At 49.5% G+C, this 14,453-nt stretch overlaps 1 protein-coding gene across 1 annotated transcript in view; it reads right to left on the bottom strand.

Moving 5' to 3' along the window:
• LOC311326923 (uncharacterized protein) overlaps positions 1 to 13,616 on the bottom strand; it is a gene marked incomplete at its 3' end in the record, with an annotated part of 19,447 nt that extends 5,831 nt beyond the window's left edge. The window contains exon 1 of the mRNA XM_084459902.1: positions 13,560 to 13,616. The remainder of the gene's footprint in view (positions 1 to 13,559) is intronic.
• Positions 13,617 to 14,453: the final 837 nt, after the last annotated feature.

Below are 14,453 nucleotides of genomic sequence, written 5' to 3'. Positions count from 1 at the left end.
GGGGGGGGTATAAGAGCTGTCAGCGGTCCAGGAATGTGCGTGTGTGTGCATCTGTGGGATATTGATAGGCCCGGTCTATCGCCTGGAACACAACCCAAGCGAGCGGAGTCTCGGGGATGATGGAGCATCATAGTAAACGAAGGAGATTCATGGAGGGGATGAAACCCCGACAGCGCCCAGAGAAGGACGAGACGTTTCCAATGTCGTTTTGTAAATTGTAAATAACGGATTATAATTGCGTTCTGACTCGGGATCAATATTTTGGCACTGATGCCTTTTGATGTTTTGCTCTCAACAGTATGTTTGTATGCGTTGCACCTCTTGCTTGCCAGTAGAGGACCACAATGGAAATAAGTCGGTAGACTTTATTGTATTTTTACCCAGAATGGTTTTAATGGATTTATTGTTGCCAATGCCCAATGGGGTACGCTTTAAAATTCTTTCAAATGAAATCAATCCATCAATCAATCAATAAATAGGTCGTATACCCACCTCCCTTGTTCTCTGTAAAGCGCATTGTGTTGCCTCTGGGTATAAAATGCGCTATACAAATAAAGCTTTGATTGATTGATTGATTGATTGATTGATAAACAAAGGAACCCCATGTAGACCTAGCCACAGATAGTCTTTACACTGGAGTAGCCTTTGTTATGTAAACCAGATGATAGGGAATCATGCTGCATTCGACACAATGTGGGTCTATGTCACCCAACCTTAGCTTGCCCTTTCCTCACTGCCCACATGTGCCCTGGGGACACCTGCCATTTATCTCTCTGACGCAAGACCGGTCACACGGAGAAAGGTGTACCAGCAGCCAAACAGCAGACCGGCCTCAGCACACAGAGTATTCATCCGCCAGCAGAGAGAGATCGTCTAGTCCTGATTACATCTCTTATCTCTCATGTTTTTGTTAAGGGTTTTTTGTCAGTGATGGTGATGATGATGACGAAGAGCAGACCAGACAGGACAGAGACAGCGTTTTTTTTTCTCTTCCAGAGAGATCATAACCTCCCTAACAGCAACGTACCAGAGTCTTCCAGTCTGAAAATCAGCCTGGAGGTCAGGGGTCAAATACTGGTCTTATCAACCACGTTGTTGTTCTTTGCAGAACCTCGTCCCCGCGAGGCGCCTCGTTCAAACCCGGGTCGCCGTACTGTACCTGAAGCCACGCGGCTCCCTCAGACCTCTCCCCCCCTCCCCCCAGTAGATATGAGCTCACAGTGATAAGCCTGTACGTAGGGAAAGACCATCGAGATAAGAGCAGAGAGCCCAGAACAGAAGGAGTATGGTATCTCCATGGGCACGGACACTTCTCTCCTCAGTACCATGAGCTAAGTACAACGCTGGCTCCCACATTCAACTGGAATCAACCATCATCTACCCCCCCCCCCTCCCCCCCCGCATCCATCCATCCACAATACCTGTACAGTAATCAAACTCATGCATGAATCACCATTAACCATTAACCTATATCTATCCAGCCTGTACTGTAAGTGCTTTCCACCCCAGGACAGACTGGCCGGGGGGGGCGGGGGGTGTAGAGAGAGCAGAAGAGCAGAGGGGGGAGGGAGGGAGGGAGGGGGAGAGAGGGGGAGCAGAATGTGTTTAAAAAGGCCACAAGGTTCATTGCAGCAGCGGCACGACACCAGAGTATCTACAGCATACAGACTGGAGGAAGGAGAGGAGGGTAGGACACTGAACACTAGGAAGGAGAGGAGGAGGGTAGGACACTGAACACTAGGTCTAGGAAGGAGGAGGGTAGGACACTGAACACTAGGTCTAGGAAGGAGAGAGGAGGGTAGGACACTGAACACGAGGAAGGAGAGGAGGGTAGGACACTGAACACTAGGTCTAGGAGGGAGAGGAGGGTAGGACACTGAACACTAGGTCTAGGAAGGAGGAGGGTAGGACACTGAACACTAGGTCTAGGAAGGAGAGAGGAGGGTAGGACACTGAACACGAGGAAGGAGAGGAGGGTAGGACACTGAACACTAGGTCTAGGAAGCAGAGGAGGGTAGGACACTGAACACGAGGAAGGAGAGGAGGGTAGGACACTGAACACTAGGTCTAGGAAGCAGAGGAGGGTAGGACACTGAACACTAGGTCTAGGAGGGAGAGGAGGGTAGGACACTGAACACTAGGTCTAGGAGGGAGAGGAGGATAGGACACTGAACACTAGGTCTAGGAAGGAGAGGAGGATAGGACACTGAACACGAGGTCTAGGAAGGAGAGGAGGGTAGGACACTGAACACTAGGTCTAGGAAGGAGGAGGGTAGGACACTGAACACGAGGTCCAGGCAAAGCAGGTGCAGGAAAACGCCCCGCTGCTGGAAACAGTGAGTCTTTGCAAATCATAATGAGGGAGATGCAGGAGTCAACAAAACAGCACAGTAATGATGACCTGGTATCTCCTTCTGCCTTCTGACAGGTTTGTGTAGGGTTTGTGTGAGTGTGTGTGTGTGTGTGTGTGTGTGTGTGTGTGTATAAGAGTCCCTGCCCTAAACACAGCCACACACTTCCCACATTGCTGAGTCATCTCTCTGCAGAGAAATACATGGACATTCCTCTTTAGAAACGCTTAATGTACCCCCCCCCCCCCACCCACCCCTGCTTTTTGGGCTGTGTGCCAGCAGATCCATTAAATGAATGAGACACTAATACATCCTTATCGTCAGAGTGACTGTATTTCTCTAAAGCTAAGCTACTCCACCCTGATCTTATACCTCTCGACCCCCCAGAACACACACGGCCTGCGTTACCAATCGCATATTTCTACATTTTCTTTTTACTAGGGCCGAAGTTAGTCAATTTTTATATCGGTATCGGTCCGATGTGCAAAACAGGGCCGATGTCAACAACCGATCATTATTTCTGTCTAGCTGCTGTTGTGTGTGTTGTTTTTGAGAAGAAACAATGCAGTTACACTGTACTCCATCTTATTGAATCTAATGTTATCCTTCCTCCAGCCTATCTGGACCTGCTCCATGCTAGGCTTCATCTCACTCTGCGATGGACCATAGCACCTCCAACACTGGTCACAGCCCTATTCTATGGCCTCTAGCCTATCTCTCTCTCGTTCTCCCTCTCTCTCTCTCCCCCCCCCACACGCACGCACGCACGCACGCCACCTCAGAGATTTACAGTAGCAAGCCATCCTGCTCGGCTGGACAGAGAACCGCTGAAGCTGGGACTACTGCTATAGCAGAGCTCGCTTATCTCTAACTAATTAAACGGGTGCAGGATACACTGATAGCTGTCCAGATCATTGGCAGCTTAAGAGTCGACTTGCAATGGAAAACACGATTTTAATTCCTCACATTATCCGGTGTCAGGAAGGCAGCCTTTCCCCCCCCGGAAAGAAAGAGAATCCTCGACTTTTGTTAAAGTCAGCTAGATTAAGAGAATTATTACCTTGTCTCCTCTCTTCCTTTCTCCTTTCAAAGCTTGATTGATGTGTGGGCGAGACCAGGTTCTGTTGTGGGAGCTGGCTCTGTGGTTCTGAGAGCTGAACGGTTCCTTCCCCTGGCTGGGGAAGTGAGACGTTACGGGATGAGGGGGTGAGATACCAGCAGGGGCTTCAATATTTGATGGAGGGTGTCTGGGTTGGCTGGCTGGCTGGCTGGTTGACTGACTGACTGACTGACTGACTGACTGACTGACTGACTGGTTGACTGACTGGTTGACTGACTGGTTGACTGACTGACTGACTGACTGACTGACTGACTGACTGGGTGACTGGGTGACTGACTGGGTGACTGACTGACTGACTGACTGACTGACTGGTTGACTGACTGGTTGACTGACTGGTTGACTGACTGACTGACTGACTGACTGACTGACTGACTGACTGACTGACTGACTGACTGACTGACTGACTGGGTGACAGACTGACTGACTGGGTGACAGACTGACTGACTGACTGACTGACTGACTGACTGACTGACTGACCGAGTGTCTGTTTGTCTGGTGGCCTGAGGTATTCATAACCCATCTTGTCCAATATTTATGTTAAATTGAAGCAGACTAAAGACCTGCTTTCATATGCCTGGCTATACAACACACCATCTCCACCACTATGGGGGGTTAGACACAGTAGACTGCATCAGACCTGGTCATGTGATCACGGCCATGCTCCAATTCACAAAGCGTCGGAGTGAAGGTAATAGGAGTTCCCTTAGGCAGCCATGTTTAAACATGAATATTCGTCACCATGTTAACGAGATAAGCTCAGCAGAACGGACTAGATTTGACGCGTGACTTCATCTCCAGACAGGAACTGGAAATATCAGTCTACTGTAGTCTAGCCTATTTGTCCTGATATGGCTGAGAGGTTATTTTCTATCCATGACCGGAGTCTACAATGGATGAGCTGTGAGTCAAGGGTCAAGGGTCGGGGGTAAAGTCCAGTTCCAAATCAAGGCCTAGCTTTGAAAACCACACGGTTGAAACGGACTTCGCCCCAGGCCCTGCTGTGAGTTGAAGCCGGTCTGTTAGCTCGTTAGCTTTTGAGCTTGCTAATCTGTGCTGCTGATAGGGCTGGGTATCCATTCGAATTTCAAGAATTGATTAGATTCTGATTCACAAGGTTCAGAATCGATTATCACGATTCGATTCGATATCGATTCGGTTAGTGTTACTAAAACCTTTTTATTTTTAGCTGTAACCTTAATTACATGACTGCCAAGTTATGCAACACATCAATACTAGGGGCTGGGTATCGATACTGATTTCCAAAAATGAATGAATGAATGAATGAATCATTGAATTAATTAATGAACTATTCATTCCTTCATTTATTCATTCATTCATTAAATAAAAGATCGATTTTGGGATTCATGAATCGATTCTGAATCATTTGATTCAGAATCGATGAATCGATTTTTTAAACCCAGCCCTAGCTGCTGACCTGTTAAGCTCTCACTGCCCACAGCCTAGCTGGCCCTGGATCAGCCAGAGAGCCTGCGAGTGACAGGGTTCAGTTTCAACACCCTACACCCGTCCGGAGCTCCACTAGGCCGGCTAAAAACAACCGTATGCCGTGCTAACGTACCAGAAGGGGCGGGGCGGTTTCAAGCTCATGCAGAACACTGATGTGTATACTACGTGGGAATGAACTGTGTATATTGCAAGGGTTGAATTATATATGTTATATGTTATTGCTAATGTGTTTGTACTTGCGTTTTAATCTTTTTTACTAGGTACTAGCCGATTATTTCTGGCAGGGGGACTGCCAATGTAAACTAGCCTTTTGGCTACAATTGGGTACATTTACATTCTATTTTATAAAATGTTTCTTAATGTACATTGTCCCTCTCTAACAAATAAAAATAAACTGAAGCAGTAATGTTCTGCCTCTGTGTGTTGAATAATGATTTGTATTTTTTACTCCGTTGCGTTCAGCCCGTAGGCTTCATCCTGGCATCGCTGCTAAGATGAAGTAGAACCACATCCTATCAACCAGTAAGATGACACAGTGCAGGCTCACTAGCCGTCCAAAAGACAATATGTAGCCGCAGAGAGTTGAGAGGCCCCTCCAGACCATGCCTGTGTGTGTGTGTGTGTGTGTGTGTGTGTGTGTGTGTGCACCCACAGATGGGAGAGTGAGTGGACCACAGAACAGATGGTCATTGGTCACTCAGAGCCACAGGCCCTATCCAGCGTGACCAGTGGCAATGGTGGTCTCTCTTACACACTATCACTCTCTCACACACACACATGCCCGGCGTGCACACACCATTTCAGCATCTCCACACATCAGCATATGTCTCAACATGACATGAGAGGAGTTCCTGGTTTCCCTGTGCTGTGGACACGCTAGCTATGAGAGCTAGGAACCGGTCAGGTGTCTGGCCACTGCCAGGGTCCGTCTCCAACGTCCACAGAGCTTAATAACATTAGACTAGCAGTCAGTGAATAACACTATTACAGGATCACATTACAGCTCTATTGATCTGAACAGTTATCTGATACAGCGGCAGAAGGAGAGGATTGATCGCTTGACCTGTTGGTGTCTCTCTTACGACTCAATGGTATTTTAACTGAATTACCAAACCATGCATTGACAATAGGACGAGTGGGCTACATCCTGGGACTTTGTTACATAACCAGACGCTTGTGCTTGAAAGGAAGAATGTTTGGTCCCACCCAACTGTTCTGTGGACTACTGAAGAAGTCACTGTGTTGTACAGCGGTGATGTAATTCTGTATTAGTATGCTACAGTACCACCATGCTCTGCTGCTCTACCATGTGCTTTGTGAGGCACAGGCCTACACCACACACACACACACACACACACACACACACACACACGCACACACGCACACACACACACACACACACACACACAGGCCACAAATTATCATAGTCATAGTGTAGTAGTTCAACAGATGAGAGAATCTTTTCTACCTCACTAGCATAGCATATGGCCCTCATCCATCATCATCCCGTCCTGTCTGCACGCTCATCCCTCCCTCCTCGTTCGTACCTCGCTCCAAGGTGCCGTGGCGACACGCTGGCTGGGGGACACGTCTATTCTTAGCAGAGGACACGAGGTAATAGAGACCAGGGCCGCGTTGCAATACTTAGAAACTAGCTTCCTCCATTCCTTCATTCCTGGAGCCTGTGCCTCCTCTGTCCTCACCTCTCAGACATCAAGACAGGCCACACGACCAAACTATATGGACGTTGTCCATCTGGGGGGTGTCCAAAAGAGGTATCCGATTCCTCCTGTCCACTCCAGTCTGCTGCAGTGTCAGTTTCGGCCAAGATGGAGAAGGAAGCCGTTTCAGACTATTGAGACGGGGCCGATATGAAGGGAGTGAGTGGAGAATGGAGCGCCGCCCACGCTAGGATAGGCTACCTGGAGGCGGACACTCCGGGGTACCGCAGCCCCTGGTGCGCTCGGAGCCCAGCGTCTTTCCGTCGACAATCTGAACCCCCGCCGTTTCCAGGGGGGGGGGAGGGGGGGGGGGGGGCTCTCTCGTTTCTCCGTCCTCACCAAAGAGGCCATAGGAAGCGGAGGAGAAGCGCGGCAGCACGCCAGCTAATAATACCTGCCATGCTGATGGGGTTTAGCCTAAATAGCCAGCGGGACAGAAAAAGAAGCATGCGTAGATCTACAGGGCCACATGTTGTTACCCGCCCCTCAGGATGGAGGGGGGGGGGCTGCGCTGCTTTCATTCTGCCCTCAGGATGGGGGGGGGGAGGGCTGCGCTGCTCAGGATGGAGCAGGTATAGGGCCCAGCCGGTCGCACCAGGGCCAAGGGCCGGGGTGTTGGCTTTAGGACAAATCTGAGAAACGCATTTCTGATGTGCGGTTACTGCATCAGACAGGACCTACGCACCCAAAGGCTATTCCCATCTCCCGTTTCAAGGCAGATCAACTCTAAATGGCGACTGTCGTCACGTACGACGACATCGTGCCGAGTCCAGATGGTGACTCCCTCCCTCCCTCCCTCCCTCCCTCTCTCTCCTGTCCTCTGTCTCCCCTCTGGCTCGTCTGGGTATCATCTGCGTACATGGAAGCTGCTCATCCACTTCCACCTTTGACGATAAGCCTGGCGTGGCTTAACTTATTCAATCAGCTAGTGAGAGCATCCTGGAGCCCGATACTGATATCATGATGAGTCACGGCTCACTCTTTGTAATGTTCTGTTCTGCTAACACACACACACACACACACACAGATGCGTGCGCACGCACATTCTCTCTTGCTTCATGCAGCAGGCTTCTTAAAGTCGCACAGAAATGAAAAAAGCATTCTGTCCCATTTTGGTTCACATAATTGGTCATAGTGTTCACCTATTCAACGATGTATGCCAAAGAAATGACAAAATTCTACTTTTGTTGTAATCTTATATCAAAGTATATAATTTCTTACTTCCTGGAAAACGGTAGGTCACGTGCAATTTACGATACCAGGTACCTTAGATTTTAGGCCAATAATCTCACGACATCCACCCGTCAATCAAAACGTCAACTACTCAAGTGTTGAAATTCATCTAAACGTATGTCCCGCCCCTGCAGCCCGTTTCAGGTGGAAATACGACAAAGTACGGAAGCAAGATGTTCTCCAACTTCCCTTTCGGTGTGACTTTAAAAGCACAAGACGACACAAACGAAGCTCAAATACACGGTGGCTTCAGGGGCTCTACTGTAACCGAGGAACAGGATGATGTCAGCAGCTTCTGATCCCACAATCCCCTGCACCCCACTAGGCTCACAACACCACTGCACAAAGTCCCTCTTGTATTGGGGCTCGGGCCCCAACACAAGCACTGGACACACACACAGAGGGCCTCTCCTCTCACAGTGGCCTCCCAGCATGAGCCAGCTCTCTGGTGCTGGGGGGGGCGGGACCTCCTCTCACCCCCCTCCCAGTGTGAGCCAGCTCTCTGGTGCTGGGGGGGGCGGGGCTTCCTCTCACCCCCCTCCCAGCGTGAGCCAGCTCTCTGGTGCTGGGGGGGGCGGGACCTCCTCTCACCCCCCTCCCAGTGTGAGCCAGCTCTCTGGTGCTGGGGGGGGCGGGGCTTCCTCTCACCCCCCTCCCAGCGTGAGCCAGCTCTCTGGTGCTGGGGGGGGCGGGGCCTCCTCTCACCCCCCTCCCAGCGTGAGCCAGCTCTCTGGTGCTGGGGGGGGCGGGGCCTCCTCTCACCCCCCCTCCCTCAAGTGGCCACTTGTTCACTTGTGCACTTTGCTGAATGAACCCAAAAGATGAGGATTGTTTGTGGTCAGAAATATAAGTCCTAAAATTATGAGTGACACGCCTGTTATTTTTAGGAAATGCGCCTAAATCGGCGAGTTAGGACCAACTTTTAGCATTAAAATGTTTTGTGAATACCAGCCCAGGGGGGTAGGATAGACTGGGAGGGTATCTCATGACTTTTTACTGCAAAAGAATACGATGAGGGCAGCACACTGACCCCCTGGCTCTTTGAACAACACTAACCAGCACACAACACCCACCACTGCACACACAGCTGCCAGCACTGGGAAACGCATGACAATAGCCCCATCACACACACACACACACACACGCACACACACACACACAAGCTTCAATGCCCAGCTGAGACAACAGAGGCAGAGAAAGAGGTTCAGAACAGATGAAACAGTCCCCGGGTCATAGGCTGCTATGTCTCAGTTCCTTTCCATAGAAACCAGTGTGAGTGTGTGTGTGTGTGTGTGTGTGTGTGTGTGTGTGTGTGTGTGTGTGTGTGAGAGAGAGAGAGAGAGAGGGGGGGGGGCAGAGAGAGGGAGGGAGATGGACAGAAAGAGAAAGACGGACAAAAAGACAGAGCGAGAGAGACTCCCTCCGGATAAGAAGAGAGAACGTCACGCATGTCATAATCAAGTGTTTGAAACGTTCCTTCCCGTCTCATCAGGTGGTGAGACCCCCGCCCACCATTTTGTGTCATGTCGGGAGATTTCCTTCGATTGTGAAAAGTGAGCTCAGTCATACAGAAGAACACACACAAGAATAGAGGCCTATGCTGGTAGGCTACTCTGCATAAAACCGAGGTTTTCCCCAAAAAATTGTGTGCGCATCACCCCTCAAAGACCCATACCGGGCCAGGAAAAACGCTGGGTAGGCCGGGGGGACTGTGCTACTGTGTGACCCGACCTGCCGAAGCGAGAGGGAGGGGACGACCGGCGCACCCGCGGGGCTGAACAGAACAGCGTGCCGACACGCCGTATCACGCTCCCTACTGATGATAACATCACGACCGGCGCACCCGCGGGGCTGAACAGAACAGCGTGCCGACACGCCGTATCACGCTCCCTACTGATGATAACATCACAACTACAGGAGGGGAGGGGTTTTCAGTCACTATGCGTTACCTCTGGAGCTTGTGTTGCTTGGGTTCTGGGCCCAAAGAAACAGCTCACAATGTGAAGGCCTAAAGGCCTCTCTCTCCCTCCCTCCCTCCCTCCCTCTCATTAGCATGTATCTCTCTCTCTATCTCTCTCTCTCTCTCTCTAGTACATTAGCCTTTAGCTCTCTCTCTGTCTCTCTCTCCTTCTTCTTCTCTGTGCTGATCCATTATCTTTCCCCCCCCCTCTCATTGTAATTTCATTTTTTGGAGGAACAGGCTAATTGTCTCTCAAGAGACTGGTGCCGTTTACCAGAACAGCAAACAAAGACGAAGAGTATTTCCCGTCTGTCAAGTCACCGATGCCAAGCAAAGCTTAAAATGTATTTCTGGGTTTACTTAGTTATCTATGACAAAGAGATGACAGATCAGCAGTGTGGTAGGTAGGGCTGCGTATCGATTCGAATTTCAAGAATTGATTCGATTCCGATTCACAAGGTTCAGAATCAATTATCACGATACGATTCAATTCGATTCGATTCAATATCGATTAGATTAATGTTACTAAAACCTGTTTTTTTAGCTGTAACCTTAATTACATGATTGCCAAGTTATGCAACACATCAATACTAGGGCTGGGTATCGATACTGATTTCCAAAAATGAATGAATGAATGAATTAACTATTCATTCCTTCATTAAATAAAAGATTGATTTTGGGATTCATGAATCGATTCTGAATCATTTGATTCAGTATCGATTCATTGATTCTTTTTAACCCAGCTCTAGTGGTAGTCTCTCCACGACCCAGGTTAGGCCCACGGTTGATAATAGATAATAGAGTTAGATTAGATACTAGTTCTCAATAGAATTTGCTCAAATACGTGCTACAGTATTTGATCTGAACTGTGGGCTAGTCTCCATTGTGTGGTTACTGGATGGCTGCCAGCACAGGTTAGGGATAGGGCAGGACTAGGAACCCCCACACCCCCCTAGACCCAGAGGGTCAGCTCCAGAGGGCAGGACTAGGAACCCCCACACCCCCCTAGACCCAGAGGGTCAGCTCCAGAGGGCAGGACTAGGAACCCCCACACCCCCCTAGACCCAGAGGGTCAGCTCCAGAGGGCAGGACTAGGAACCCCCACACCCCCCTAGACCCAGAGGGTCAGCTCCAGAGGGCAGGACTAGGAACCCCCACACCCCCCTAGACCCAGAGGGTCAGCTCCAGAGGGCAGGACTAGGAACCCCCACACCCCCCTAGACCCAGAGGGTCAGCTACAGAGGGACTAGGAACCCCCACACCCCCCTAGACCCAGAGGGTCAGCTCCAGAGGGACTAGGAACCATCACACCCCCCTAGACCCAGAGGGTCAGCTACAGAGGGGCTAGGAACCCCCACACCCCCCTAGACCCAGAGGGTCAGCTCCAGAGGGACTAGGAACCATCACACCCCCCTAGACCCAGAGGGTCAGCTACAGAGGGCAGGACTAGGAACCCCCACACCCCCCTAGACCCAGAGGGTCAGCTCCAGAGGGCAGGACTAGGAACCACCACACCCCCCTAGACCCAGAGGGTCAGCTCCAGAGGGCAGGACTAGGAACCACCACACCCCCCTAGACCCAGAGGGTCAGCTCCAGAGGGCAGGACCAGGAACCACCACACCCCCTAGACCCAGAGGGTCAGCTCCAGAGGGCAGGACTAGGAACCACCACACCCCCCTAGACCCAGAGGGTCAGCTCCAGAGGGCAGGAGCAAGAACCACCACACCCCCCTAGACCCAGAGGGTCAGCTCCAGAGGGCAGGACTAGGAACCACCACACCCCCTAGACCCAGAGGGTCAGCTACAGAGGGCAGGGCATGAATTATCTATGGGGGTATCAGTTAGGCCCCACAGGCACCCAGCAGCAGGGCAGGAGGACGAATCTCACATGCGTATCCTTCATTAGCCAAAAAACAAACAAATACACATCTTGAAGACAAAGTAAAGACCTTCTATTGGTCTACCAGGTTATTGTTTTCTTTTCTGTTCTGACCACATCCAGGTAGTTTATAGACAAAGGCAGGCGTGATTAAATATCTCTATATTAACCAATACTGTGTCCATTAGAGCAGAATCAGTGAAATCAGCCTCCTCTGCTGTTTCTGCTGGGCCGTCATAAAGCAGCATCAGCATTAGGCTGAAACACAGGCTAATGATTCATCATGTTAACGAGCACAGTGACAGTGAGAGCATTAATCCCTCTGCCGGTCTGACAGACAGACAGACAGACAGACAGACAGACAGACAGACAGGCAGAGAGACAGACAGGCAGACAGACAGACAGGCAGGCAGGCAGACAGACAGACAGGCAGAGAGACAGACAGGCAGACAGACAGACAGACAGACCGACAGACAGACAGAAAACCAACAAGCCAAGCTACAGTCAGAGATTTGCATTTGAGTCTGACCAGCATGGTGTCTTATGATAATCAGAGACTCCCAACACATAAATAAACAAACCCAGGCCTCTATGACAAACACCCAAGGCTATTATTTCAGGGTACTTGACTCACAGTCATACCTAGGCTATTGTGAGTCAGTGCAAATTTGACTGTGTCTAAATACTAACAAAAAAGATCTAAACACCTCCCTGCAGCTGCTCTGTGGCAGTAGCAGTAGCTGTGCAGATGTCCCTAATCTGGTCTGAACCTGGTTCTGTTTATTCCTCTGGCCAGGGCTGAAAATTAACACCTGCCACCGGCCAAATACAGGTAAAATTTCAAACTGGCAACTAGATTTCGGAAGGCTATCTGAAAAAATATATATAATGGGCCGGTAGATTTTTTTCATCTACAGTCCCCTTGGCAGGTGACTCACCATGAGCCAAAAAGTTAATTTCCACCCCTGCCTCTGGCATTCCTCTAGGACGAGAGGGGAGGAGAGGCTCAAACTAGCCCTGTTCTTCAACCCATGGTGACATTTGAATACATCACAGACAGACAGACAGACAGACAGACAGACAGACAGACAGACAGACAGACAGACAGACAGACAGACATGCTGCTTAGACTCAGAGACCTGCCAACAGAGCCACACACCGACACTTCACACTCAGTGTGACTGTGATGGTTTTACAACCAACAGCTGGACAGGTATGACTGGAATGCTAGTGGAATGCGAGGAGCCTATCTTTATAGGTGTATATTATATATTATACACTTTTCACAAGGTGGTTCATATTTTTGAGCTTGAGATTGTTCTTATCGATTGATTGATTGATTTTATTTATTATTAAGACAGGGACAAGGTACAGTAGACATTTACCCTATAAAAATAGGGAGAGATGCACTGTACAAGGTTATAGCTAGACAGCTAATTTCCACCCGCAGTCCCTGGGCAAATAAATATACAGTCTTAAAATAGTGGGGCAAATAGTACACAGTGGTAAAGTTACATACATGCTGTAGAAGGAATACAAAAATGTTATGTAGCACAGATTTCACTCATTCCTATACCCACATCCCAACCTCCCCAGACCCTTTCTCAAACCCTAGGTACAGCCCCCATACATATGTGCCACACACACACACACACACACACACACACACACACACACACACACACACACACACACACACACACACACACACACACACACACACACACACACACACACACAGCCGTATCAAATCAGTAAGCTACGCAATGTAATGACGAAAATCAGTTACAACCTCATTTCAAATGACAAGACAAGGCAAGTTTACTTACCTATATAAATAGGTGATGCAGCATCACACTGCGCATGCGCAAACGTCCTGACTTCACTAGTAACCCGGATGGTTGAATATCAGCAGCTACTGCCTGTGTACTAGCTAGCTTGAACTTTGTAGCCAGCTAGCAGATCTGTCCCCTCTTCCTCACCACACAATCTAAAAACCAATACTGTCTGGCTTATATTAACATGAGATTATGAAGATTAGATCCCATGAGGTAGCGTGTTAGCGACCAACCGCCAAAACACCACCCGGTCCGACCAGACGTTCTCGACCAAGCAGGTCAACCAAATCAGCTTTCTCTCGTCGTCCCCCGTTTGACTGTCCCTCGTTTGACTGTCCCTCGTTTGACTGTCCCTCGTTTGACTGTCCCTCGTTTGACTGTCCCCCCTGTTTGACTGTCCCCCTGTTTGACTGTCCCCCCTGTTTGACTGTCCCCCGTTTGACTGTCCCCCTGTTTGACTGTCCCCCGTTTGACTGTCCCGTCTCGTCACTGGGCAAAGTACGCCTAGCTAGCTAACTAGACAGATAGCACACTAACCCGTTCACAGGTAGTTCACTATTAAAGACACGATGGTGTGTCCCTTTTTTTGTCCCTTTTGTCCGTTATTCTGTCCAACGGCTGCTCAGCTCGATGGCTCGTGCTCTCTCTCTGGCTCGAGCGCGTCCCGCTGAATCATCCACACACGCGCGCGCGCTCCCACTGTATACCCACTGAACACAGCTGACCGTGACGTCATGAACACAACACACCTCTCCCTGCCTGGCAATGCCTTGATTTAGCATATTTAAAATAAACTTTTATTTAGGATATATATAAAAAAAACTGTTGATGTTATTCGTGTCAATATAAATAAATGAGGTATACAAAAAAAAATGTAGATATTAT

The sequence above is a fragment of the Borostomias antarcticus genome (assembly GCF_949987555.1).
Source record: "Borostomias antarcticus genome assembly, chromosome: 29".
In the NCBI taxonomy this organism is placed as follows: Eukaryota; Metazoa; Chordata; class Actinopteri; order Stomiiformes; family Stomiidae; genus Borostomias; species Borostomias antarcticus.
Note: the sequence above shows the minus strand (reverse complement) of the source record. Positions and strands in the feature narration are given on the sequence as shown.